Genomic DNA, 27791 nt, shown 5'->3' with positions numbered 1-27791 from the left:
GGAGGAAGCGCGAGGGCAGCCTGGGAAGGTGAGCTTTTTAGATTATAAAAGTCTTACCTCGCGTGACTCCATTTTTGGAGTGAGTAAGTGAGGTAATATATTTGGGCAGTTGCTTTACCCGAAACACTACCTAGGTAGTGTCTCCCACCCATCCTCCTCCTCTAACCAAAAATAAAACGTTCTGAGCGCTGATTTGGTAAGGCTACTAGTATTTTTTTTTAAATTTGTCTGTTTGGGAATTCAGAACAGTGGGAATGGATGTTAGGGCAGTTGTATGCTCCTCCTGTAGAATGTGGGAGGTAAGGGTCACCACTAGTGTCCCCACTGACTTCATCTGCGGGAAGTGCACCCAACTCCAGCTCCTCGGAAACCGTGTTAGGGAACTGGAGCTGGAGCTGGATGAACTTCGGATCATTCGGGAGGTTGAGGGGGTAATTGAGAGGAGTTACGGGGAGGTAGTCACACCTCAGGTACAGGAAAAAAGTAGATGGGTTACAGTCAGGGGACGGAAAGGGAACAGGCAGACAGTGCAGGGATCCCCTGTGGCTGTTCCCCTCAAAAACAAGTATACCATTTTGGATACTGTTGAGGGGGGATGACTTACCAGGGGTAAGCCATGGGGTACAGGTCTCTGGCACAGAGTCTGTCCCTGTTGCTCAGAAGGGAAGGGGGGAGAGGAGGAGAGCATTAGTCACTGGGGACTCCATAGTTAGGGGGACAGATAGGAGATTCTGTGGGAACGAGAGAGACTCGCGGTTGATGTGTTGCCTCCCAGGTGCCAGGGTCCGTGATGTCTCGGATCGTGTTTTCGGGATCCTTAAGGGGGAGGGGGAGCAGCCCCAAGTCGTGGTCCACTTAGGCACCAACGACATAGGTAGGAAAAGGGATGCGGACGTAAGGCAGAAATTCAAGGAGCTAGGGTGGAAGCTTAGAGCTAGAACAAACAGAGTTGTTATCTCTGGTTTGTTACCCGTGCCACGTGCTAGCGAGGCGAGGAATAGGGAGAGAGAGCAATTGAATACGTGGCTACGATGGTGCAGGAGGGAGGGATTCAGATACCTGGATAATTGGGGCTCATTCTGGGGTAGGTGGGACCTCTACAAACGGGATGGTCTACACCTGAACCAGAGGGGTACCAATATCCTGGGGGGGAAATTTGCTAATGCTCTTCGGGAGGGTTTAAACTAATTCAACAGGGGGGTGGGAACCTGAATTGTAGCTCCAGTGTACAGGAGGTTGAGAGTAGTGAGGTCATAAATAAGGTTTCAAGGTCGCAGGAGTGTACCGGCAGGCAGGAAGGTGGTTTGAAGTGTGTCTACTTCAATGCCAGGAGCATCCGGAATAAGGTGGGTGAACTTGCAGCATGGGTTGGTACCTGGGACTTCGATGTTGTGGCCATTTCGGAGACATGGATAGAGCAGGGACAGGAATGGTCGTTGCAGGTTCCGGGGTTTAGATGTTTCAGTAAGATCAGGGAAGGTGGTAAAAGAGGGGGAGGTGTGGCATTGTTAGTCAAGGACAGTATTACGGTGGCAGAAAGGACATTTGATGACAACTCGTCTACTGAGGTAGTATGGGCTGAGGTTAGAACCAGGAAAGGAGAGGTCACCCTGTTGGGAGTTTTCTACAGGCCTCCGAAAAGTTCCAGAGATGTAGAGGAAAAGATTGCAAAGGTGATTCTGGATAGGAGCGAAAGTAACAGGGTAGTTGTTATGGGGGACTTTAACTTTCCAAATATTGACTGGAAACGCTATAGTTCGAGTACTTCAGTTGGGTCAGTTTTTGTCCAATGTGTGCAGGAGGGTTTCCTGACACAGTATGTAGATATGCCAACAAGAGGCGAGGCCACATTGGATTTGGTACTGGGTAATGAACCAGGCCAGGTGTTAGATTTGGAGGTAGGTGAGCACTTTGGTGATAGTGACCACAATTCGGTTACGTTTACTTTAGCGATGGGAAGGGATCGGTATATACCGCAGGGCAAGAGTTATAGCTGGGGGAAAGGCAATTATGAGGCGATGAGGCAAGATTTAGGATGCATAGGATGGAGTAGGAAACTGCAGGGGCTGGGCACAATTGAAATGTGGAGCTTGTTCAAGGAACAGCTACTGCGTGTCCTTGAGAAGTATGTACCTGTCAGGCAGGGAGGAAGTGGTCGAGCGAGGGAACCGTGGTTTACTAAAGAAGTTGAATCTCTTGTCAAGAGGAAGAAGGAGGCTTATGTAGAGATGAGGCGTGAAGGCTCAGTTAGGGCGCTTGAGAGTTACAAGTTAGCGAGGAAGGACCTAAAGAGAGAGCTAAGAAGAGCCAGGAGGGGACATGAGAAGTCTTTAGCAGGTAGGATCAAGGAAAACCCTATAGCTTTCTATAGGTATGTCAGGAATAAAAGAATGACTAGAGTAAGATTGAGGCCGGTCAAGGACAGTAGTGGGAAGTTGTGCGTGGAGTCCGAAGAGATAGGAGAGGTGCTAAATGAATATTTTTCGTCAGTATTCACACAGGAAAAAGACAATGTAGTCGAGGAGAATACTGAGATACAGTCTATTAGACCAGACGGGATTGAGGTTCATAAGGAGGAGGTGTTAGCAATTCTGGAAGGTGTGAAAATAGATAAGTCCCCTGGGCCGGATGGGATTTATCCTAGGATTCTCTGGGAAGCTAGAGAGGAGATTGCAGAGCCTTTGGCTTTGATCTTTATGTCGTCATTGTCTTCAGGAATAGTGCCAGAAGACTGGAGACTAGCAAATGTTGTCCCCTTGTTCAAGAAGGGGAGTAGAGACAACCCTGGTAATTATAGACCAGTGAGCCTTACTTCGGTTGTGGGTAAAGTGTTGGAAAGGATTATAAGAGATAGGATTTATAATCATCTAGAAAGGAATAATTTGATTAGGGATAGTCAACATGGTTTTGTGAAGGGTAGGTCGTGCCTCACAAACCTTATTGAGTTCTTCGAGAAGGTGACCAAACAAGTGGATGAGGGTAAAGCGGTTGATGTGGTGTATTTGGATTTCAGTAAAGCCTTTGATAAGGTTCCCCACGGTAGGCTATTGCAGAAAATACGGAGGCATGGGATTGAGGGTGATTTAGCTGTTTGGATCAGAAATTGGCTAGCTGTAAGAAGACAGAGGGTGATGGTTGATGGGAAATGTTCATCCGGGAGTTCAGTTACTAGTGGTGTACCTCAAGGATCTGTTTTGGGGCCACTGCTGTTTGTCATTTTTATAAATGACCTGGATGAGGGCGTAGAAGGATGGGTTAGTAAATTTGCAGATGACACCAAAGTCGGTGGAGTTGTGGATAGTGCGGAAGGATGTTGCAGGTTACAGAGGGACATAGATAAGCTGCAGAGCTGGGCTGAGAGGTGGCAAATGGAGTTTAATGCGGAAAAGTGTGAGGTGATTCACTTTGGAAGGAATAACAGGAATACAGAGTACTGGGCTAATGGTAAGATTCTTGGTAGTTTGGATGAGCAGAAAGATCTCGGTGTCCATGTGCATAGATCACTGAAAGTTGCCACCCAGGTTGATAGCGTTGTTAAGAAGGCGTACAGTATGTTAGGTTTTATTGGTAGAGGGATTGAGTTTCGGAGCCATGAGGTCATGTTGCAGCTGTACAAAACTCTGGTGCGGCCGCACTTGGAGTATTGCGTACAGTTCTGGTCACCGCATTATAGGAAGGATGTGGAAACATTGGAAAGGGTGCAGAGGAGATTTACCAGGATGTTGCCTGGTATGGAGGGAAGGTCTTATGAGGAAAGGCTAAGGGTCTTGAGGCTGTTTTCGTTAGAGAGAAGAAGGTTAAGAGGTGACTTGATAGAGACATACAAGATGATCAGAGGATTAGATAGGGTGGACAGTGGGAGCCTTTTTCCTCGGATGGTGATGGCTAGCACGAGGGGACATAGCTTTAAATTGAGGGGTGATAGATATAGGACAGATGTCAGAGGTAGGTTCTTTACTCAGAGAGTAGTAAGGGCGTGGAATGCCCTGCCTGCAAAAATAGTAGACTCGCCCACTTTAAGGGCATTTAAATGGTCATTGGATAAAGATATGGATGATAATGGAATAGTTTAGGTTCGATGGGCTTCAGATTGGTTTCACAGGTCGGCGCAACATCGAGGGCCGAAGGGCCTGTACTGCGCTGTAATGTTCTATGTTCTATGTTCAGTTTCACTTTTAAAAGCTTTCCCAGTCTGTAAGTTTCACTGAAGAAGAACTCCCACTGTACACTCAGCTGATTGGCACTGGAGAGTTTCTTACAGCTTGAAGTATTTACTATTAAAGTCAGCCTACTTGGTAAAAATAGCAGTTACACTGGATTTTTTATTTCCTGAAAAAGACGAGCATGATGAATTACTAGGGTGGGAGACCAAAAATCAGATCAATTGAGTTAATCTGTAATTAATCCACCCTTTTTAGATGCTGAGATCACTTTTTGGCCATCAGATGGTGAGAAGCCTATATCCATGCATTTGCATTCTTTAATTACCTCATTCGCCAGAATTAGTTTTCACTTTAATATTAATGTCAGCCTAATCAAGATACTCAATGTTCCAGAAACTCAATTGCATAAATCAAATGCATACCTGACAAGTGAGGCCATCTACCTCCAATTCGGGCAAGTATATCAAGGTCAAGACAGTAATCATTCTCTCCCGTTTTAATGGAACTGCTACAGTTGCAGTCATCAACTCCATGTTGACAATGGCATACATTCCGAACCATCACTCTGCACACTGGGCAATGGTGACATACCAGAATTAGCTTCGCAAGTCATACTTCAGCCAGCAGGAACAGGCAGCATTTCTCTCACAATGGCACTTTAATGGAGAAGGGAAGACAGGCAGCTTGAATCTGGAAAGGAATGTTTAACAAAGAAGGAAAGGCAGGAGCATGTGTCTGGAGGAACAATGAAGAGTAAAGCGTAGGGGTGGTACATGTTGCTCAAAGGAGCTGTGCTGCAGCAATATCAGAGGTTGCACATGCAGCAGCATCTCACTTGGCAAACACACTGCATGTAGTGGGAGAGCATAATGATGTGATGGGAATGGGTGCAGAAGCAGTTTGTGAACATGCATAACCATGCTAGACAGTAAGGCAGCCCCTTCCTCTGCCAGAGAGAGTAGAAAGTGCAGAAGGAAGAAAGTCCTGAGGGAAGAAAATCTGCTGTCCTCACCTAGGCTGGCTTTATTTGACTCCAGACCCAAAGCAACATGGTTGATTGCCCTCTGAAATAGCCTCACAAACCACTCAGTTCAAGAGCAACTAGGGACAGGCAATAAATACTGGTCAGTCAGCGTCGCCCACATGCCTCAAGTGAATAAAACCAAAACAGGATGATGCTGGATCAGAAAGCACTTTTAGGGATTTAACTCCCTGTACACCATGGCCATGCCTCCATTTGATTTCTTTAATTTAATTTTGAGTGATTGGGCAAATGCATGGTTGATGAAATATAATGTGGATAAATGCAAGGTTATCCACTGTGGCAGCAAAAACAGGAAGGCAGGTTATTTTCTGAATGGTAATAGATTGGAAAAGGGGAGGTGCAACAAAAGCTGGGTGCCCTTGTACACCAGTCGCTGAAGATAAGAATGCAGGTGCAGCAGGCAGTGAAGAAGGCAAATGGAATATCGTGTGGAGCTGGAGAAACACAGCAGGCCAGGCAGCATCAGAGGAGTAGGAAAGTTGACGAGTCCAGGACAAGGGGTCACATTCTAAAAATACAGTGTAGGCAATTTAGGACTGACATGAGGAGAAAGTTTTTTACCAGAGAGTGGTGAGCTGTGCAATTCCCCAACCTGAAACGTCAACTTTCCTACTCCTCTGATGCTGCCTGGCCTGCTATGTTCCTCCAGCTCCACACTGTGTTATCTCTGGCTCCAGCATCAGCAGTTCTTACTATCTCCAAATGTAATATGGCCTGCATTGCAAGAGGATTTAAGTACAAGTGCATGGCTGACTTAGTGCAATTTTACAAGGCCTTGATGACACCACACCTGGAGTATTGTGTGCAATTTTGGTTTCCTTGTCTGAGGAAGGATGTTCTGACTATGGAAAGAGTGCAATGCGGTAAACCAGACTTGTTCCTGGGATGGCGGGGCTGACAAATCAAAAGAGACTGGCTAAGTTATTCATTGAAGTTTCGAAGAATGAGGGTATGTTCATTCAATGCTATGAAATTCTAAAAGGACTAGACAGGATAAATGCAGAAATGATCTCCATGACCAGTGAGTCCAGGACAAGGGGTCACATTCTAAAAATACAGTGTAGGCAATTTAGGACTGACATTAGGAGAAAGTTTCTTTTACCAGAGAGTGGTGAGCTATGCAATTCCCTGCCACAGAAAGTGGTTGAGACCAAAACATTGAATGTTTTCAAGACGGAATTAGATACAGTTCATCACAATTCACAAAGACAATCCAAGGTCCCATAGGATGCACAGGAGCATAGTACTGAGTCTATCTTACCTTGGCCTGTTATATTCACCAACACTCTCTTATGTGTAACAATGTCTGTCATGGGTGAAGTGAAGTTGGGATCACAAGATCTCGTACTCAAACAACACTTACAATTTCCAACATTTTTGCAACATGATTGCTGATGCATTCATTGATATAAGGCCCCTATGACAACAAACCATGCAGAGGCATTCCATGGCCCTCTTTGTCAGAGTCCTCCATGGGCCATTGTATAAAAGAGTGTGCTAAGCTGTCATTTGTGCCTGATGCATATCATTGACTGTCCACATTCCTAAGTACCTACCCTGTTTCTAACATTCCCCACACAAGTTCATTGAAGGAGTAACCAATGGATCCAGCTACAGCAGGGTTCATTATCATTGTGGTCACGGTGCTATGAAAGTGCAAGACCAGCAGCAAATGCCAAAGAACAGCCCACACAGGAAGAGATCACAACTAAAGGTTGCACATGAGGTACAGTAGGGACAGGTCTATCATTCTTGATACCATTTCCTCCAGATGAATGGGGACACAGTGTCACCGTAGACTAGAGGATGTTCCAGCCCACCATTACAGAACTATGCCAGCTGCTGGAGTGAGATGTGTGACCTGAAGGGATGTGTAGCCATCGAAGTGATAGCTGCACTAAACTTTTATGGTTCTGGCTCCTTTCAAGGATCCACTGCAGTCCACTTTGGCATAGCTGACTCCTCCCAGATGTAGGTCACAATTAACTATGTACAAACCATGTTAAGAGGGCTACTTAATAATACAGATGAGTTCATCAATCGAAAAGGGTTCCATTCCATCAGTGTGCAAGTTATCTGTGATCATTAGCATATATCTTGAACTCTGTACCTGGGAACTGCCATGATAGCCTGTATCCTTGAGAATTCTCATGTTCCTGGTTTAGTTCAGGGCCAGATGTTTTACGTGGATGGTTCCTGGGGGAAAGTAGAGAAACAGCAGATAAAATTTGAAAGCGAAATATATTTTCAGATTATAAGAAGGTCTCCTAACAAAGATTTTGTCAACTGCTTTGGTATCTGGCAAGATCTTCAGCCTTCTACTCATCCTCTGGATTTAAGTATGTGCATTGTTCTTACAAATTCTATTGCATAAATTCTCCATCAAATCTCTTTTTTAGTGTGGTGACACTGTATAACATGTAACATATTATCATAATCCTTATGATATAAATTTCTGAAGAAGGGTCCAGACCCGAAACATCAGCTTTCCTGCTCCTCTGATGCTGCTTGGCCTGCTGTGTTCATCCAGCTCTACACTTTGTTATCTCAGATTCTCTAGCATCGGCAGTTCGTACTATTTCCAAATTCAATTGTAATATCATCTCCATGGAATTAGCCTGTCAGATCTATAAAATAGCAGCAAATAGATCCACTTCATCAGTTAATCAGTGAAGTGGGTACTCCTAAAAGCAGGATTGCATAAAGCTCCCTTCTGTCAGGTCCAAATTAGGGGAAGGCAACATATCACAGGGCCTGAGGGCAGTCAGGACAGGGAGTCAGTTCACTATCAGTGATTGGAGGGTGGGGATCACTTTTATTATTACCCAGGATTAGAGTAGGTTTTTACCCCTCTAGGTTTTCCTGAAGGATATTAAATAAGATGGTACCTTTCAAAGTTCCTGACTCTAATTCAGTATTGGAGATCTTTTCAGAGGGTTACATCTGTCAGGTTATTGCCCCTTAGAAGTTTAAACTTCCCCATGACTTACTGTGTTGTGAGTGCATTAGAACTTCTGAGAGGTTCTGATCTGGGTTTTTTCACAGTATATCCAGTCTTTGACATTCTGGAGATTGGAAGATCGGAGCCTATCTCCTTAGAGAAAAATTCAGGTGGATGAGTCAATCAGGTGCAAGCATTAGCTTGTAGACTCTTCTCGATATCAATCTAATGTCACTTATCATATGAAAACTAAATAGCTTGAACTGATGGTGCCATAATGTAATTGTTCTGGTCAACATAATCTGGTGTGAAGCAGATTATTTATTAGATTTAGGTTAAAACTACACAATGGAATGAGCAGAATCCAAAATCATGAGAGATGGAAAACACTAAGTCGAAATTTAAGTCAGAAGTAAAAGTAAAATAAAATTTTAACTAATGGCTAATTAGTCCCCTGGATCTGATGAGTTGCATCCTAGGATTTTAAACGAAGTATATACAAAGATGATCATTAATATTCCAAGTCTCCAAATATTCTCAAAAAGTCCCAGAGGATTGCAAAACTACCAATGTAAAACCTTTATTTAAAAAGGGTGGGAGACAAAAAAACAGGTAACTATAAACCATAACTATTGGAAATCAGTTAGCTCAGTTGGCTTGATAGCTGGTTTATGATGCAGAGTTCTACCAACAGCATGGGTTCATTTCCTGCTCTGGCTAAGGTTACTGTGAAGGTCCTGTATTCATAATCTTGTCCCTCACCTGAGGCATGGTGATCTTCAGGTTAAACTCACCACTAATTCTCAGTCTTTCTCTCTCTAATCAGACAGCAAGCCTCTGAGACTATGATGACTTTACCTTAACTAACTGTAGGCCTGTTATTTTAACGTCTGTTGTTGGAAAAATGTCAGAGCCAATTATAAAGTTTGTAATAGCAAACCATTTAGAAACCCAGCATGGCTTCATGAAAGGGAAATCACGCCTGACAAATTTATTATGATCCTTTCAGGAGGCAACAAGCAGGATAGATAAAGGGGAACCAGTAGATGTAATATACTTATACTTCCAAAAGGCATTTGATAAGGTGGCACACACAAAGCTACAATAAGATAAGAGAATTCAGGCAAAGGAGGGCATTTTCAAGATGGCAGTGTCTACATAATGAAATATCACAGACATCAGCATTGGGATCACAATTATTTACAATATATATTTATGACTTGGAGAAAGTAAGTGAATATACCGCAGCCAAATTTGAAGATGACACAAATATGGTTGGAAAGGCTGGTTGTGAGAGGGATACAAACAGTTTACACCAAAATATTGATAGATTAAATAAATGGGCAAAAAGTTGACAAGTTGAGTATAATGTGGGAAAATGTAATTTTGTTATTTTGGGAGGAAGAACAAAAGAGGCAAATTTTATTTAAATGAATAAAAACTGCAGAAAGCTGTAACACAAAGGGACTTGGGGCTACTTGTGCGTGAAACACAGAAAATTAGCACACAAGTGCAGCAGGTAATTAGGAAGGCCAGTGGAATGTTAGTCCTTATTTCAAGAGGGTTGAAGTATAAGAGTAGGGAAGTCTTACTGCAACTGTACAAGGTGCTGGTGAGACTATATCTGGAATACTGTGAGTAGTTTGGTTTCCTTATTTATGGAAAGATATCATTTAATTGGAGGCAGTTCAGAGAAGGTTCAATAGATTATCCCTAATATGGAAGGATTGTCTTATGACTAATGCTAAACAGGACTAAACACTTCCTACTGTAGTTTAGAAGAATGAGATATGATCTCATAAAATGGGTAAGATTCTAAAGGGGCTTGACAGAATAAATGCTGAGAGGGTGTTTCCCCTCATAGTCTTAGACCCAAGGACATACTCTCAGAATAAAGGGGGCAAATTTAAGATTGAGATGAGGAGGACTTTCTTTTTTAAAAGCTTCTGAATCTTAGGAGTTCCTTGCCATAGAGAGCTGTAGGGACAGAGTCTTTGAGCATATTTAAGGCTGAGATGGATAGATTCTTGATCAGGAGAGGAATCAAGGGCAATGGGAAAAGGGCAGTAAAGTGGACATGAGGAGTGTCAGATCAGCCATGATCGTATTAAGTGGTGGAGCAGCTTCAAAAAGTTGAACAGCCTACTCCCCTTTCTACATCCTATGCTCTTATTGTCTACAGAGATATATAGAAAGGTTAAGTGCGTGGGCAAAGAAACTTGGCAGATGGTATATCATGTGGCAAAAAGTGAATTTATGCACTTTGTCAGAAAGAATAGAAAAGTTGAATATTGTTTTAATGTGGAGAAACTGCAGAAAGCTGCAGCACAGAGGTTTTGAGGATTCTAGGGCATGAATCAAAAAAAGTTCAACATCCAAGTTCAGTTGCTAATAAGAAAGCCAAGTGGAATATTACCCTTTATTTCAAAGGCATTAGAACACAAAAATAGGGAGTTCTTGCTGAAACTGTACAGGCATGAGTCAGGGCACAGATGGAATGCTGTGAATAGTTTTGGTTCCCTTATCAAATGAAAGATATAATGGCATCGGAGGTAATACAGAGAAGGTTCACGAGATTGGTGCCAGCTATAAAAGGATTTTCTTAAGAAAAGTGATTGAGCAAGTTGAGCTTGTACACATTAAAGTTTAGGAGAATGAGAGAAGACCTTATTAAAACATGTAAGATTCTTAGGGACCCTGACGAAGTCAATGCAGTGAAGTTGTTCCTCATTATGGGAGATTCAACAACCAGAGGACATAATCTCCGAGTAAGGAGTCACCCATTTAAGACAGTAATGAGGAGGTTTTTTTTTTCTCAGAGAGTGGTGAATTGGTAGGATTCTTTACTGCAGAAGGCTGTTAAGGTTGGGTTGTTGAGTATATTTCAAGGCTAATATAGACAGGTTTTTAATCAGTAAAGGAATCAAGAGTTACGAGAAAAGACAGGAAAGTGGATTTGAGGATTATCAGATCTGCCATGACTTCATTCAATGGAAGAGAGGACTTGATGGACTGAATGTTCTACTTCTGTTCCATGTTCCAATGTCATATGGTCTTTTAATTGGAGGCAGTTCAGAGAAGGTTCAATAGATGATCCCTAATATGGAGGGATTGTCTTACGACTAAGGCTAAAAAGGACTAAACACTTGTAAAGGGGCTTGACAGGATAAATGCTGAGAGGGTGTTTCCCCTCATAGTCTTAGAGTTCACCATTTTAAAAAAAAGGGTTGGCCATTTAGGAAAGTTTCTCTCTGAGTTTAGAAAGTCTTTCGAACTCTCTTCCTCAATTGATTGTAAATGCAGAGTCTTTGAATATTTTTAAGGCAGCAGTGAATATAATCTTGGTTGGCAAGGTGTGAACGTTTTTCTGGGGTCATCAGGAATTGCAGATCCGCTATGATTTTATTAAATGGAAGAGCAAGATCAAGAGGCCTACTCCTGTGCCTTAAATGTAAAGAATTCTATTGGAAATATAGTTGCAGACTATTTCCTGAGTTTGACAATCTTTTTGATTTATAATATTAATTTGATTTGATTTATTGTAGTCATATGTACCTAAGTACAGTGAAAAGCTTTGTTTTGCGAGCAGTAGAGACAGATGATAGCAAACAAGGACATACAGATCATAGGGTGCTTAGACACAGCAAGGCATTCAAGGTTACAGTTGCACAGGAGGTGTGCAAAGCAAGATCAACATTAGCAAGATCAACATTATTTGAAGTTGGTGAGGTCCATTCAGCAGCCTAATAACAGCAGAGAAGAAGCTGTTTTTGAACCTGTTGGTGCATGTGTTCAAGTTTCTATATCTTCTGCCTGATGGAAGAGTTTGGAAGAGAGCATTACCATGTTAAGAGGTATCTTTGATGATGTTGGCAGCCTTTCTGTGGCAATGAAAAGTGTAAATGAAGTCCACGGATGGAAGGTTGGCTTCCATGATGGTCTGGGCTGTGCACACAACTTTCCATGTTACTTACAGTCCTGGGCTGAGCAGTTGTCATACCAGGCCACTGTGCACCTGGATAGAATGTTTTCTATGGAGCATCTGTAAAAGTTGGTGCTGGTCCTTATGGACATGCTGAATTTCCTAAGCAGCCTGCAGAAGAAGGGGCGTTGCTGTGCCTTCTTGACCGTCACATCTATGTCGGAGGTCCAGGACAGATTGTCAATTATCATTGCTCCTAGGAACTTAACACTCCATTGAATCGCTACAGTATGGAAGCAGGCCATTTGGCCTATTGAATCCACACCAACCATCCAAAAAGCATTTCATCCAGACCCAACTGCTACCCTCTGCATTCCACATGGCTAACCTGCCCAGTCTGCACATCCTGAGGCACTCTGGGCAATTTAGCATGGCCAATCTATCCAACCCGTATATCTGTGGGAGCAAACCAGAGCACCCGGCAGAAACACACACAGACATGGGGAGAACATGCAAACTCCACATAGGCAGTTGCCTGAGGTTGGAAGCGAACCCGGGTCCCTGGAGCTATGAGGCAGCAATGCTAACTACTGAGCCACTGTGCCACCCACTCTCAACCCTCTCCACCTCAGTTCTGTTTATGTAGATAGGGGCATGTCCTCCTCCTTTTCTCCTAAAGTCAATGATCAGTTCTTTTGTTTTGCTGACATTGAGAAAGAGGTTGTTATCAATGAACCATGACACCAAGCACTCTATCTCCTTCTTGAATTCTGAATAATCATTGTTTGATATTCGTCCTACCACAATGGCATCATCAGCAAACTTATTAATGACATTCGTTGAGAATTTGGCTACACAGTCATGGGTGTACAGGGAGTACAGAAGGGGGCTGAGAATGCATCCTTGAGGGGTGCCAGTGTTGAGGATTATCATGGAGGAGGTGCTGTTAACTATCTTCACTGATTGCAGTCTGTGGGTCAGGAAGCTAAAGATCCAGTTGCAGAGGGCAGAGTGAAGAGTTTTGGAGTTTTGAGATTACTCTGGAAAAGATTATGAACAGAATAGAATAAATAGAATAGTCTTTAATGTCACATGTATGCAAATAGTTTATACATTGCCAATTACAGTGCCAACTTAGATACAGAAGTACTAAGGTAACATCTTCTTTGGTTATAAGATTTTAGACAATACAGAAACAAAATGTCCAGCATTACAGAAATAAAAGTTCAGTACAGCAGACCACGCTCGCACCTAGCTTCCAGTCTGCACTAGGCCCTGGCTCTACACTGTGCTAATAACACGTCACGCTGGGAGGCCACTCCGCAAGGCCAGATGTTTTCGCCAGAGGCCAGGAATCGTTGTTCACCAGAGGCTAGGAATCATCACCAGAGGTGAGGAATCATCACTGGAGGCCGGTAGTCATCACTGGAGGCTGGGAATCATTGTCAGAGTCTGGGAGTCAAAGGGTAAAAAAGATGTGAGAAAAGCATTAGGAGGAAGAAAAAGAGAAGAAAAGTAGAAAAACAGGCAGAGTGGATGAGCTCTCGCTGGAGCGTCCTGTCGAGAAGCTTGATATAGGTGTCCTTGTTATCCAGATGTTCCAGAGATGGGTGTAGGGATAGTGAAATGGCGTCTACTGTGGACCTATTTCACTGGTAGGCAAATTTCAGGGGATCGAGGCAGGCTAGGAAGCTAGATTTGATGTGGACCATGACTAGCCTCCTGAAGCACCTTATGATAATAGAGGTCAGAGCCACTGGGCAGTAGTCATTCAGGCGTGTTGCATGTATTTTCTTTGGTAATGGGACAATGGGGGTCTTCTTGAAGCAGGTGGGGACTTTGGCTTATTTTGAGGAGAAGTTGAAGATATCAGTGAATACCTCTGCCAGCTAGTTCACACAGGATCTAAGTGCACTGCTGGGGACTCTTTCAGCCATCGCTTTCCTCAGGTTGACTTGCAGGAAGACCGATCTGATGTTTGCAGAGATGATGAAGGTATCAGGTGTATCCGGTGCTGTTGGCACTGCAGAAATTCTGCTCAAACTGAGCATTGAAAGCATTGACCGCATCAGGGAGGGAAGTTTTTTTGTCCGCTATGTTGCTCTGCTTCATTTGGCATCCCGTTATAGTGTGTAGGCCTTGCCATAGGTAGCAGGTGTGCTTTATGGTTGGTTTGGATCTCTAACTTGGTCCAGTACTTCCTCTTGGCCTCTCTGATGGCTTTACAGAGGTTACATCTGGATTTTCTGTATAGGCCTGGGTCATCCGACTTGGATGCTGCATGCCTGGTCTTCAGTAGGATTTCCCAGTTCATCCAAGGTTTCCAATTGGGGAACACATGGATTGATTTCTTTGGCACACAGTGCTCACTGGAATTGCTAATGAAGTCAGTAACAGTGGTGTCATACTCCTCTAGGTTGTCCACTGAGTTCTAGAATATAGTCCAGTCCACCAATTCCAAGCAGTCCTGGAGAAGCTCTTCCTCTGCCTTGGACCAGCGTTGTACTACTTTCTGTTAAGGATCCTCCAATTTCATCTTCTGCCTGTAAGATGGAGGAGGAACACAGCATTGTGATCTGATTTTCCAAAGTGTGGATGGGGTAAGGAATGGTAGGCATCTTTAATGGTTGTGTGGCAGTGGTTAGGTTAGTTCAGTCCTCTAGTGGGGTAGCAAACATGCTGGTGGTATTTTGGCAGCACTCTTTTGAGTTTGGCCTGGTTGAAGTAGCCAGCCACGACAAAAAAGACCTTGGGGAATTTCATCTCCAGGGTATTTGTAGCAGTGTAAATTTCATCCAGCGCATTCTTCACTTCCATACGGGTGGTATGTAGACTGCTGTCAGGATGGCGGAGGTGAACTCACGTGGCAGATGGTAAGGACAGCATTTCACTGTTAGGTATTCTAAGTTCAGAGAGCAGTGGCTCACCAGGATCGCCAGGTCTGAGCACCAGGAGCTGTTGATTAAAAGGCACACCCCTCTGCTCTTTGCCTTACCCAACGCCATGCAGTCCCTGTGATGTATATTATTTCCAGATGTTGACATCAAATATGTAAATGTACGTTTGTATGCAAGTAATCATTTGATTAGGTATGATAGGCAAAAGCTTATTGTTTTTGTAAACGAAAAGCAAAATTTGAATGGAACTATAAACACAGAATTAAAATAAAGCAAGCACACATTTCAAATTTCAGATAAATTTTCTGCTTGAAATGTATTACATTTGCCTGTGTAAATGCTCAATTTAAGATAAATTTCCTTGAGACAACAGAAGTATTCAATTTACTTTGACTTGTGTGCATATTCTGTGAATTATGCATAACCACTATTGTAGTTTGCTTGCATAGTTTAATATATAGTTATGTTTCCAAAATAATTTCATTTCTGTAATCAACATACCTAAAATAATTTTAAAATAGCCAAATTTCCAGTGAATATTTTGAATAAAAATCATTATGTTCACACATCAATCTAATTGCCTTCCTTTTTATTTAATATGGATTCTTTCTTAGTCTGCAGAGCAGTAGCACAATTTCCCCTGAGTTTGCAAAATTAATTACCATGAAATCTCCATATCTATTTTGCAGAATTAAAAAAATGAAAAATTGATTATTTGAATTCTTTTATTATTGCTTTTATTCTCCAAGGTAATGATTAATTTATATATTAATATAATTCAGACATTCTCACACAAGGCTTAGTTTTAAAAGTTATTGGGTGAATTTTAGAGAATGTTGATCATTAATATTTTCAAATAGAAGAATATGTGATTTATAGAATAATATATCAATCTTACTCGCGCACCACAAATGATACGTGTTGGTAGGAGTAGTGTTAAAACTGGATAATCTCCAAAATCGAGTCCATGGCTTGTACTATCTGATTAACCCATTCCTATTCAAAGTAATGCAAGTAACATGAGAACTTTGTGCTTCCTACTTATTATGAAGTGTGGTGTTTAAATATTGCCAAAAGGAGACTTGGAGTTGAAGCTTTTTTTTGTCTTACACTCATCAGAACTAGAAGACATGAAACAGACTGGAAAAAAAAGGCAGTTCTCAGATTCTCCAGCATCTGCAGTTCCTACTATCTCTGATACAGTTTAATACAGGATGAGAAAGGGTGCAGATTGGCTGGACCATAATTGAGGTGAAGATGCAGCAAGAACCTGTAATCTTATTTCTCAGACTAAGCAGGTCAATTCTGTTTCAATGTGTGGTGTGCAGTCCAGTTCTGAACAGATTGCTGAGTGGTGTGTGGCACAGGTTGTGCCAGAGATAAGTGGAAGCCCCATGGATGCCGTTTTTAGACTTAAAGGGCATATTCAGTATTAAAACAACCAGAATCATAGAGTTGGATTTTTCAGGCAAGTCATTTTAAATCAAAATTCAGTTTCCAAATTTGTGGATGTCTACAAATTTTAGGGGTGGTAGTTAAAATTATGGAGGACTACAACAAATTAGAAATGAACTTCAATAGAGCTAAAAGTGAGGTCTATTTTTTGGTAATAAGAATTGATGGGAGAGAATCATTTATTGCTTGGGAGGTCAAGTCTTTGAGGATAGAGGAAAAAAAAGGAATCTCTGAATATGAATATGTCATTCAATAAAAGTTAAACTACAGTGTTAATTAAGAAGAAACATCTTTACTGTAAGAATTATAAGAATATGAACTCGTTCCAACAGGGAGTGGCTGTCGCAAATAAAGTTTACGTATTTAAGGAAAGCAAGACTAACACTTGTGAAAGAAAGGAATAGAGGGTTATGATGACAGATTTGGATGAGAAAAGCAAGGAGGAGTCTTGAATGAATGGACTAGTTGGGTTAAATAGCCTGTTTCTATGATATATCCTGCTAATATTCATTTGAACAGTTTCAGGACTTAAATACATATGAAATAAGTATTAGCAGTCAGTAAACTGCATGAACAATTTTTTTTTAAGTAGCACTTTGAACTCCTAGAGGCTATTTCTAGTTGGCATAAAGCAGCAAATGAACCAAAGCAGGAGCAAGAATCAGAGGGGTAAAAATTGCATCTTCTTTTTGAATCGTGCTAATACATTTTTGACCTATATTAATTCCTGTTCCACCATGCCTCAATTTTAAAATTCTCATCCTTCTGTTGAATTTCCTGCATGATTTCACCTCTCCCTCACTCTATGGCATCCGCTAATTCTAAAAACATCCAGAAACTCTGCACTCACCCAATGCCGAAATCCTCTGCACTTCCAACGACACCCTTTATTCTACCATTATGGGCCATTTCAGCCTGAAGCTGTGGAATTCCTTCCCTAAATCCTTCCATATCTTTGACAACTCTCCTTCTTTCAGACTTGCATTAAAACTTCCCTCTTTTAGGAAATTAAGCATTAGGAGTAGGAGGAAGCCACTCAGCACGCACCCACCCCTACCCCCGAGCCTGTTCCATCATTCAATAAATTCATGTCTGATCTAATTATTCCAAATTCCCACCTACTCAAGATAACCTTTCACCCCTTGCTTATCGAGAATCTGTGCACAGAATATGTTTCAATCAAATTGCCACTTTTAAGCTCCAGCAGATACAAGCCTAACTTGTTTAACCTATCCTCATAAGAAACCCAACCACTTCAGGTATTGGTCTGGTGAACTTTCTCTGAATTGCTTAAAGTCATAAAGGGGTACAACAGACCCTTCGGTTCAACTCATCCATGCCAACCAGATATTCTATATTAATCTAGTCCCATTTGCCAAAATTTGGCCCATATCCTCCAAACTCTTTCTACTAATATACCCATCCAGCTGCTTTTAAATGTTGTAATTGTACCAACCTTCAACACTTCCTCTGGCAGCTCGTTTCATACATGCACCACACTCTGCATGTTAAAGTTGCCCCTTAGGTCCCTTTTAAATCTTTCTCCTCTCACCTTAAAACTTTAGCCCTCTAATTTTGGACTCCCCTGCCTCAGGGAAAAGACCTTGACTATTCACCCTATCCAGGCCCCTAATGATTTTATAAACTTCTATAAGGTCACCCCTCAGCATCCAACACTCCAGGGAAAATAGCCCCAGCCTATTCAACATCTCCCTAAAGCTCAAACCCTCCAACACTAGCAATATCTCTGTAAATCTTTTCTGAACCCTTTCAAGTTTCACAATAACTTTCCTATAGCAGGTAGACCAGAATTGAGTGCAGTAATCCAAAAGTGGCTGAACCAATGTCCTGTACAACCACAACAGGACCTTCAAACTCCTATACTCAATGCACTGACTAATAAAAGCAAGCGTAACAAACACCTTCTTCACTACCCTGTCTACCTGCGACTTTGCTTTCAAAGAATTATGAACCTGCACCCCAAGGTCTCTTTGTTCAGCAACACTCCCCAGGACCTTACCATTAATGTTAAAGTCCTGCCCTGATTTGCCCTACCAAAATGCAGCACCTCATATTTATCTAAATTAAACTCCATCTGCCACTCCTTGGCCCATCAGCCCATCTGATCAAGGTCCCATTGTACACTGCAGTAACCTTCTTCACTGTCCACTACACCACCAATTTGGTGTCATCTGCAAACTTACTAACCATATGTCCTATATTCACATCAAAATCATTTATATAAATGACAAAAGCAGTTGACCCAGTACTGATCCTTGTCCGGTGCATTCATATCCTTCTTTAAATAATAAAACCAATACTGTACATAGAACTCTACATGTCGTGTCACCAATGCTTAACGTAACTGTAGCATAACCTACCTATTTTTTTGTATTCAATTCCACTCAAAATAAATAATAACATTTAATTAGCTAACCTAATTACTTGCCGTACAAATATACTTTTGGGAATCATGCGCCTGGATAACCCAATCCCTCAGCATCTCTGAGATCTACAATCTTCTATTATTGATTTAAATGCTCTGTTTTTATTCTTTATGCCAAACTGAAAAATTTCCCACATTAAGTTCCATTTGCCAGGCATTTGTACATTCGATTAACCTATCTACACTCTTTTGTATCTTCCTTATGTCCTCTTTGCAATTTAATTTTACACTTATTTTTTGTGTCATCAAAAAATGTAGCAATTTGTCTTTGTCCCCTTCAACCAAGTCTTTGACGTAATTATTGAAAAAAGTTGAGACCCCAGCTCTAATCCCTAACGTACAACACTTGCCAACCAGAAAATAACCAATTACTGCCAATTGTTTCTCATGTATCAGTTTATCTTCTATCCACGCCAACAAGTCATCCCCTGTACCATAAGCTATTATTTTCTTCGATGTGGCAACTTCAAATGCCTCCTGGAAATTTAACTACAGTATCTCCATCAGCTCCCCTTTACCCACAGCACATGTACTTTTGCAGAGAACTCCAACAAAATGGTTAAGCATGATGTCCCTTTCATAAAACCATATTGGCTCTGTCTCTTTACCTTGGACTTCTCTAGGTACCCTGACATAATGTCTTCAATCTAACATCCATATGATAGATGTTAAACTAGTTGGCTTATAATTTCCTCCTTTCCATCTCACTCTCTTTTTGAATAAAAGAGTTACAACTTTTATTTTCCAATCTAATGGAAATTTCACCAAATCTAGGGAAATTTAGAAAATTAAAGCCAACAGATCAACTAACTCATTAACTAATTCTTGTAATAACCTACAACATTGATTTCCAAATTTTTTCCCACTGTGGCCCAATTTCAAGGCTTGAAAATTGTTGTGATCCCTCTGAAAACTTTCAGAGTGGAAGGGGAGAGGGAAGCATTTGTGCAAGTGGGCAATCAGGGAGAAAACACCAGTGAGAGTGGGCTGTAGGGATGAGTTTTACAGGAACCATTGCTGCCTCGAAGCTTGAAACTGCAAAATTTCAGCTCATGACAATTGTCAGTGCCCTGACCCACATTTTGGAAAGCCATGACTTAGGATGAAGTCCATTAGTACCCAAAAACTTGTTAGCCTACAACTTCAACAATTTGCTCAGTACCACTTCCCTGTTGATTGTAGTTTCCTTGAATTCATCATTTTATCCTTTTTCCTGACTTATTCCTGGGATTTTATTTATATACTCTGAAGCATAGAATAATGTGACATACCTTTCCAATTAATCTGCCGTTTCCTTATTTTCCATTATTAATTTCCTAGACTCACTTTCATCAATGCTCACTTTGTTAACTTGTTTTTAAAAGATCTGTAGAAACTCTTATTATCTGTATTAATATTTCCAGCTAGCTTTCCCCAGTCCTCTACTTTTTCCTCCTTATTAATCTGTAGACTTACTAACCATATGTCCTATATTCACATCCAAATCATTTATATAAATGATAAAAGCGATTGACCCAGCACTGATCCTTGTCCGCGGCATTCATATCCTTCTTTAAATAATAAAACCAATTCTGTACATAGACCTCTATATGTCATCTCACATATATGTTTTGTCCAGTTTTCTGACCTGCCACTCATTTTTGCACATTTATGACTAGAAGTTTCCATTCCTGGGAATGTGTGGGCAATAGTGAGAAACTTGCACAAATTCAACAAGAATGAAAAGAAAATTGTAAACTCAACAAGTACAAAATTTCCTGATTTTTACCTTTATCCTTTGAATAGAAACTTCAGCAACTCACTATTAATTGGCGTCTACCTAATTTCCATGCTTTTGCATCTCATTTTTAGCCCAAAGCACCTCATTCACATGCTATTTCCAATTGTCTTCTCCACCTCAGAGAAACTCAACAGCACCAATTCCTGACATGAAAGTCAGAGTGGTTATTAGATGGCTGCAGCTTGCTAAGTGTTTGTTCCAGTCAACATCCAATTTATCTTCACAACAACATCCCTGTATGCTCCATAGACACTGACCTCTTCCGCCCTTCATCCATACAAGTGGTATTAGCAAGCCACCGACCTCGTCAAATCCTTACACTCGGTCCAATATGATCATAGATCATAGAATCCCTACAGCGTGGAAACAGGCCCTTCGGCCCAACAAGTCCACACCAACCCTCAGAGCATCCCACCCAGACCCATTCCCCTAATCTACACATCCCTGAACACTACAGGCAATTTAGCATGTCCAATCCACCTAGTCTGCACATCTTTGGACTGTGGGAGGAACCAGAGCACCCAGAGGAAACTCATGCAGACACGGGGAGAATGTGCAAACTCCACACAGACAGTCACCCAAGGGTAGAATGAAACCCAGGTCCCTGGCGCTGTGAGGCAGCAGTGCTAACCACTGATCCACCATGCACACAACTTGAGCTGTTCACTTTGAAACATGTATCTGCCACATTACTTTGGATACTGGGACACACCTACAACTCATGCATCTACACAGAATCAATCTTGTGGCTTTTAGTTTTATCTCTTAGCACTTACTTTCTTTCTGTTTATTTGGACCCTGTCAGTCTCTGTGGCTTGTATTACTTTTTAGCACATAGTGTCTTCAATGCTAAGTTACAGGTTGTCAATCTCTGTATCTGGCATTGCTTTTTAGTGAAGAGGAAGGAACAGGTAGATTGTCCCAGTCAAGAGGGTAAACATGTCACTGTATGACATTGTGCTACATAATGGTTGACCTGCGATCAAGTGGATAATAACAGCACTCTAATATCCCCACGTTATACAAAGTGATGCATAGACCTCTACCGTATTCCAATTGTCAGGTCCTATGGTGATGTAGAAATAGTAATGAACTGTGAACCTGAGAGTTCCTAGTATTGAAACTGTATGTAGGCAACAGAGACCTGGAAGTCTTTGGATACCTGTGTAAGGACAAAGATGTCTTTGGGCATGTATCAACTGTTTTGTGGCAAATATGCAGTGTGTGCTTTGAACAAATGGCCACGTCTGAAAGTCAAAGTGGTGTAATCATTAGCAGGGTGAAGGCAGACTACAGCCAGACAGGGGTTTGTTCCATTACAGTCCAGGGGTGGTCATGGTAAGTGAGGGCCTTAGAGCTGCCAAAGTCCATGCATCAGTGACTTGTAGTTCAGAAATTGGGCCATGATCAATCCTGCAAGTGATGTGTAACCAGTCTAGAGATTGCAGGTACATCAATGTGGATGCTGTGGAAACATCAGTTTGAGGTCTGGTCATTTTCAGGCAGGGCTGACCTACCACATCAGTCCAAGATGTGGGCCATAGTCTACCTAGTTGTTTATTAATGTTACTACCAGACCCCAGATGAGGTTCCCCATTTGTTACGGTTTCAAATGGAAAATCCCAAATTGTTGAGCTCCTGGGTGTGGAGGGGCAACCTGGCTCCTCTTAGCTATTAACCTGCCCTCAGTTGGTCACAAGTTAAGTTAGAAAGGACCCCTTCCTTTGTGGATATCATTCTCCCAGACCCAAATTAGCTCATGTTTTGAAAGGGGTCAATTTAAACAGGCTTTTTTGTATTAACAAAAGGGTAAGTCTATTAACTTATTATTACTAATATCAAATTATAATTGTAATCATATTACTTGTGTGAACAAACCAGAAACCACACTGTTACTACAAGTTTTTAAAACAGTTTTTTATTCTCAGATGAACAGTTTCAGCAACTGTGCTGAAATGCATTCACATTTGAAATTCACATAAGCATAGAAAATGACCACAGCTCTCAAAAATGTCATCATTAGCAAAGATGGCAAAGGAAGACTGCGCATCTCATTGGCTGCAAAGGGAGAAGAAGGCTTAGTGGCAAGATCAACATGTCTGTTCATATCACAGAATTCTGACTGCTGACTGGCAACCTACATGATTATGGAGACAGTGATGGTGGCCCAATATCCCCATGTTAAAAAGAAAGTGATGCATAGACCTCTACCATGTTCTACTTGTCAACTCCTGTGGGAATGGAGAAATAGTAACGGGCTGTGAACCTGAGAGTCCCTAGTACTGCATCTGCACGCAGCCAACAGACACACAGAAGTCTTTGGACACCTGTGTTAGGACAGAGATATATTTGGGCAGCTGCATCTGTAACTAAGCAGTTCCGTTCATAATACTCTGTTCTCACCATAAATGGGGAAGCATCTAGAAAATGAGGCCTAAAAATAGTTTGTCCACTTTTTCCTGATTGGGAACCATATCCAAATAATACTCCTCTCTCTAGGAAGAATAGAAGGTATTGATTTCAATTTCAAAGCAGTGTCTGTCAATCAATTTGTTAGTGATTAGATTGATTTTTCAAGTGTAGGTCCCTTTTCAAGTGTCAAAACCAGAATATAAGGATACAGGGTGTTTCTTTTTGCTCAGTGTCAAAACCAGGTTTCTTCATATCAACCAGTGTCATTTAAATCAGTCGAAAAGAAGGTAGCACAAGCTGATAGGACATTTTGTAAGATTTGAGATTATGTTCTGGTATTTTCTCCATTGGGATGTCACTGTGATGCACATGAACAAATACACAAGGCTGGTCAATGTAATGGTCAATTTACCTTTAAGGACAACTCCCTATGATGAATCACTGCATTAAAAACACATATCTATGTTACAATGCAGTATCTAATACTCGTGTTTGATGGTGTGAAAATGCTTCACATCTTGTAGGTTTTTCAAATGTTCAAGATTCTTCAACAAGTTTTCCCTTTTTTTTACAAACAATCAAACCTGCTTTTGATGGGGCAGGGCCTCCAAATCCCTACATCCCCAAACAAGAACCATACTTGGGTGGAAATCTGACTTTCATCCATCATTTAAAATGTGGAAAATAACCAAAGTGAGGCTGTTGTGCATCTTGCACACTTAGTATTATTTGACTCAAAAACAAGATCAAAAGAAAATAATGTGGGTTGGGAATGTGGCAAAAATTGGGATATACTTGTAAAAATTCATGTAGAATTTGCACACTGAAACAAGTTCTGCACCCAACAGAACTTCAATCTTGTATCCATGTTGTTCCAAGTTGGCTATTTTTAAAAAAAAATTATATTTGATAGAGCCCACACTGATATTTCATTATTTTTATTTTATTTTGGTTTGGAGATGCAGACTAGGAACTTTGAGCTGAAGATGACTTTTGGTCTTTGGGTAACAGCTTGTACTAAAAGGAAAATTTACAAAACAAACTTTTGTCCATTCATAAGACCAGGCCCAGGAGTTAATTGCAGGTTGGTTCCTGATTCAAAGGCTCTGCAGATACTGTGTCACTGTGGAACAGAATTATGTTTAAACAGAGAGCACAAACTGGCTAATAACAAGTGAAAAAGCACACAATTTATGGACAGTCAGTCAATGTGGCATTTTATAAATTCCTACTTTAGAAATAAAATCAGTCTGGCTCCAAACCAAAACTCAAACAGATTCTAAACAAGGCCTCATACCTAACATACATTGTTTGACCTAAAATGTCACCTCTTCTTTACACTGATAAAACCTTTAGTTCTCTCAGGAAAGTGACTTGAAAGGAGTTTGGGAGTATATATATACATATTAATCAATTAAAACCTTCTAACTGATTAAAGATTTAAAAGCATCTTAGGTTTGTTTAATATATTCTCATCAGTTGTGTAATCCTTTGATCTTTTACTTATAAATTTTGTGTCTGATACCACTCCTCTCACTAACACCTGAAGAAGGAGCAAGGCTCAGAAAGTTTGTGCTTTCAAATAAATCTGTGGGACTATAACCTGGCATCGTGTGATTTCTGACCTTGTCCACCCCAGTCCAACACTGGCACCTCCACATCATGGCTTTATCTGAGTTAGCTGTAAAGGTGGCCCTGATTAACATCTTCAAAAAAAAAATCAACCAAGAAACCATTATATGCATGCAGGGAAACACATCATGAAAATTACTTAAGTAATCTGGCCACTTTGTTATTTTCTTTGATTTATCCCTTAACTATGTTTGTCTGTCTGTCTTTTGTGTGAATGGAGTAGAAAACAAACATCTTTTGGAATTGAAAGCAGAGACCAATTAGATGATTTTGCTGTTTCATTTTTTTTTACTCTGTTAAAGTTAGCATAAATTGCTAAGTCTTTATTTAAGATACAAACCAGTGTCTCAAACTGATTCAAAAACAAAGTTGCTGGAAAAGCTCAGCAGGTTTGGCAGCATCTGTGAAGGAAAAAACAGAGTTAACGTTTCGGGTCCAGTGACCCTTCCTCAGAACTGATGGTGGCTGGAAAAGCGTCAGTTTATATGCAGAAAAAAGGGAGAGCGATGGGGTAGGGAGTAAATGATAGGATAGAGCCTAAAGAGAAAGAAGAGCAGTTGGAAAGACAAAGAGTTGATTATGATTAGGCTGGGAGAGTGACTAGTTGTTAATGGGGACTATTAGCGACTAACAACAGGTGGTGTGTAATGGCAGGCTATGTGGTAAAAAGGCCTGGTGTATAGGGTAGGGGGCTGGGATATGATAGAGTTTAGGCCCTAAAATTATTGAACTCGATATTGAGTCCAGAGGGCTGCAGGGTCCCCAAGCAGAAAATGAGGTGTTGTTCTTCCAGCTTTCGTTGAGCTTCACTGGAACACTGCAGCAAGCCAGAGACAGAGATGTTGGCCAGGGAACAAAGTGGTGTATTAAAGTGGCAAATTATCTCAAATCGATTATTCACAGAATATGAGATTAGTTATTTATAAATCTGGTTAGGAACAATTGAGGTCAATTTTGAGGGACCTTGAAGGTTTTAATTTTACTGTTTTGCAAATAAGGAGATAGGACGGCTGATTTGGTTTGTTACAAAAACAAAGTTGCTGGAAAATCTCAGCAGGTCTGGCAGCATCTGTGAAGGCAAAAACAGAGTTAGCGTTTCGGGTCCGGTGACCCTTCCTCAGAACTGTTTTTTTCCTTCACAGATGCTGCCAGACCTGCTGAGTTTTTCCAGCAACTTTGTTTTTGTTCCTGATTTATAGCATCCACAGTTCTTTCGGTTTTGATTTGGTTTGGTGTCTGTCTCTATGTTGTAAGACATTGGAATGTGCTATAGTTTTGGTGTGATGTAATAGGAATATGACCAAATAGAATAATCACTATGATACACATCTTCAGGGTGACTGTGTACCCTGGTGCAGGAATAAATTAATGTAGCAAAAGAAAAAAAAACAGCATTCAAATGCTGAAGAAAGATACAATTGCCAGAGTATCGAACGGGCGACAGAAATATATTTACTGCTTGAGAAATAATCATTTCTAGTCCAAGGTACATGCCAAAGAATTTTCCTCCTCTCTCACAGAACATTGCTTACAAAACAAAATATTGATGGTGTTTTCTGTGATCAAAAATTGCTGATTCTTTTTGGCATGCTAATATTAAATGACTTCCATGATAGATATTGCAGATTGCAGTACATGCTGTGATGGAGGAGGAAGGTGTTTTGAATTTTTATTTGCTAGCCAGATAAGCGTTGACCTCAGCAGACAATATTTTGTTTAAATTGCTCCAGTTTCAGTACAGGCCAGCATGACAGGAAGTTACTTTATTGATCTCAAAGGACTTGAATAAAACAACTGTATTCTCAAATTCTATTATCAAATCTGTATTTTCATAAGCTTGCATGATAGTATACATTGAAAATGTGTCTCCACAATCTGGTTTTCTGTGCACTCTGTTCAATGTGGCAAAGAAGGAAGCCATCTTTTGACAAATCAAACCTATAAGAACCAATCTTCAGTGACATAGTCCTGTAGGTTTCCTACTCCAAGTGCTATATATATATACATATTATGCTCTGGTGCATGTTCTCTATTTCAGTGATTGATAGCACTGATGTCACATAAAATACTTTGCTTACTTTCTAAACTGTGATGTAAGCAAGCAAGAACAGGTCAAATGCACTGCAAGACTCTCATTGTATGATGATCTACCATCTAAACCATTTATTGTGATGAAATGATCACTTTTGAGTCTGTAGGGTTCAAGCAAGCAAAAATTTCATTCAAACATAGGCCAAGGAGAAGGTTATTTTAGTTAAGCAAAGAACTTCTCAAAAATAGAGCTGCAGTAGCATTTTATAATTCTTAGTACTCTAGTTTCAGAGTAAATATTTGTTATGGTTATTAATCAATGATTACTTTCAGTATGCACATCACATGGTGTGTTTCATAACTAATCAGTAAGCTGGACAATACTTACTCAGCAGATGTTTACTGCTAACAACTTTTTGGCTTGACTCTGCTGGTTTTGATAGTTAGTCAACTGCCCTGCCTGTGTTCAGCTCCTTTTATCTCATTCTCAGTGCAGCAAGAATAATATGCTTCATTCAGGTTGCAAAGCCTATTAACATATCTAGAATCATTACTGGTAACAAAGTCCATCATTCCCAGAAAGAGTTCTCATTGCTACACTGCATACTTTAAGATTGTTGGTGCATTTTAATGAGATCAACCCCCAATTGCCCCATTTCACTATCCAAAGAACATAGCTAAATATTCACCAATACATATTGCAGTACAGGTTTTCCATTCACTGCAAAATTTGCCATGCATGGCAGACAAATGTCAGTCCTGATGTTACTTAAATATTTTTGCAGGTTTCCTCCTGCAACTTTCTACATTGAGTGGGATGGAAACAAAATCTGTCTAGCCTCTGAATGGTCAAAGTTATTGTGTTCTCTGTCATGAATAAGGCAATAGTTGATTCATTGTTTTGACCTGGCAACGTGCAAATAACCTGAAACTATATAATCAAAATTATAGCTTCCTTTTCATGGGGCACTGGCATCAATTCTGGGACAGGAGGGATCTATACCGCTGGGATGGACTCTACCTGAACAGGGCCGGGTCCAGTGTTCTGGCGAAAAGGGTAAATAGGA

The 27791-nt window shown here is 40.9% G+C and overlaps 1 long non-coding RNA gene across 2 annotated transcripts in view; it reads right to left on the bottom strand.

Moving 5' to 3' along the window:
* The window catches only part of LOC125483255, a 50906-nt gene that overhangs the window by 11303 nt on the left and 11812 nt on the right, over positions 1–27791 (bottom strand). For both annotated transcript variants that reach the window (XR_007262202.1, XR_007262201.1), the window contains exon 2: positions 7319–7404. This is a non-coding gene — a long non-coding RNA (uncharacterized LOC125483255). The remainder of the gene's footprint in view (positions 1–7318; positions 7405–27791) is intronic.

Source organism: Rhincodon typus, chromosome 6 (genome assembly GCF_021869965.1).
Source record: "Rhincodon typus isolate 14 chromosome 6, sRhiTyp1.1, whole genome shotgun sequence".
NCBI classification, from domain to species: domain Eukaryota; kingdom Metazoa; phylum Chordata; class Chondrichthyes; order Orectolobiformes; family Rhincodontidae; genus Rhincodon; species Rhincodon typus.
The sequence above is the reverse complement of the archived record's forward strand: the minus strand, read 5'-3'. Positions and strand labels throughout refer to the sequence as shown.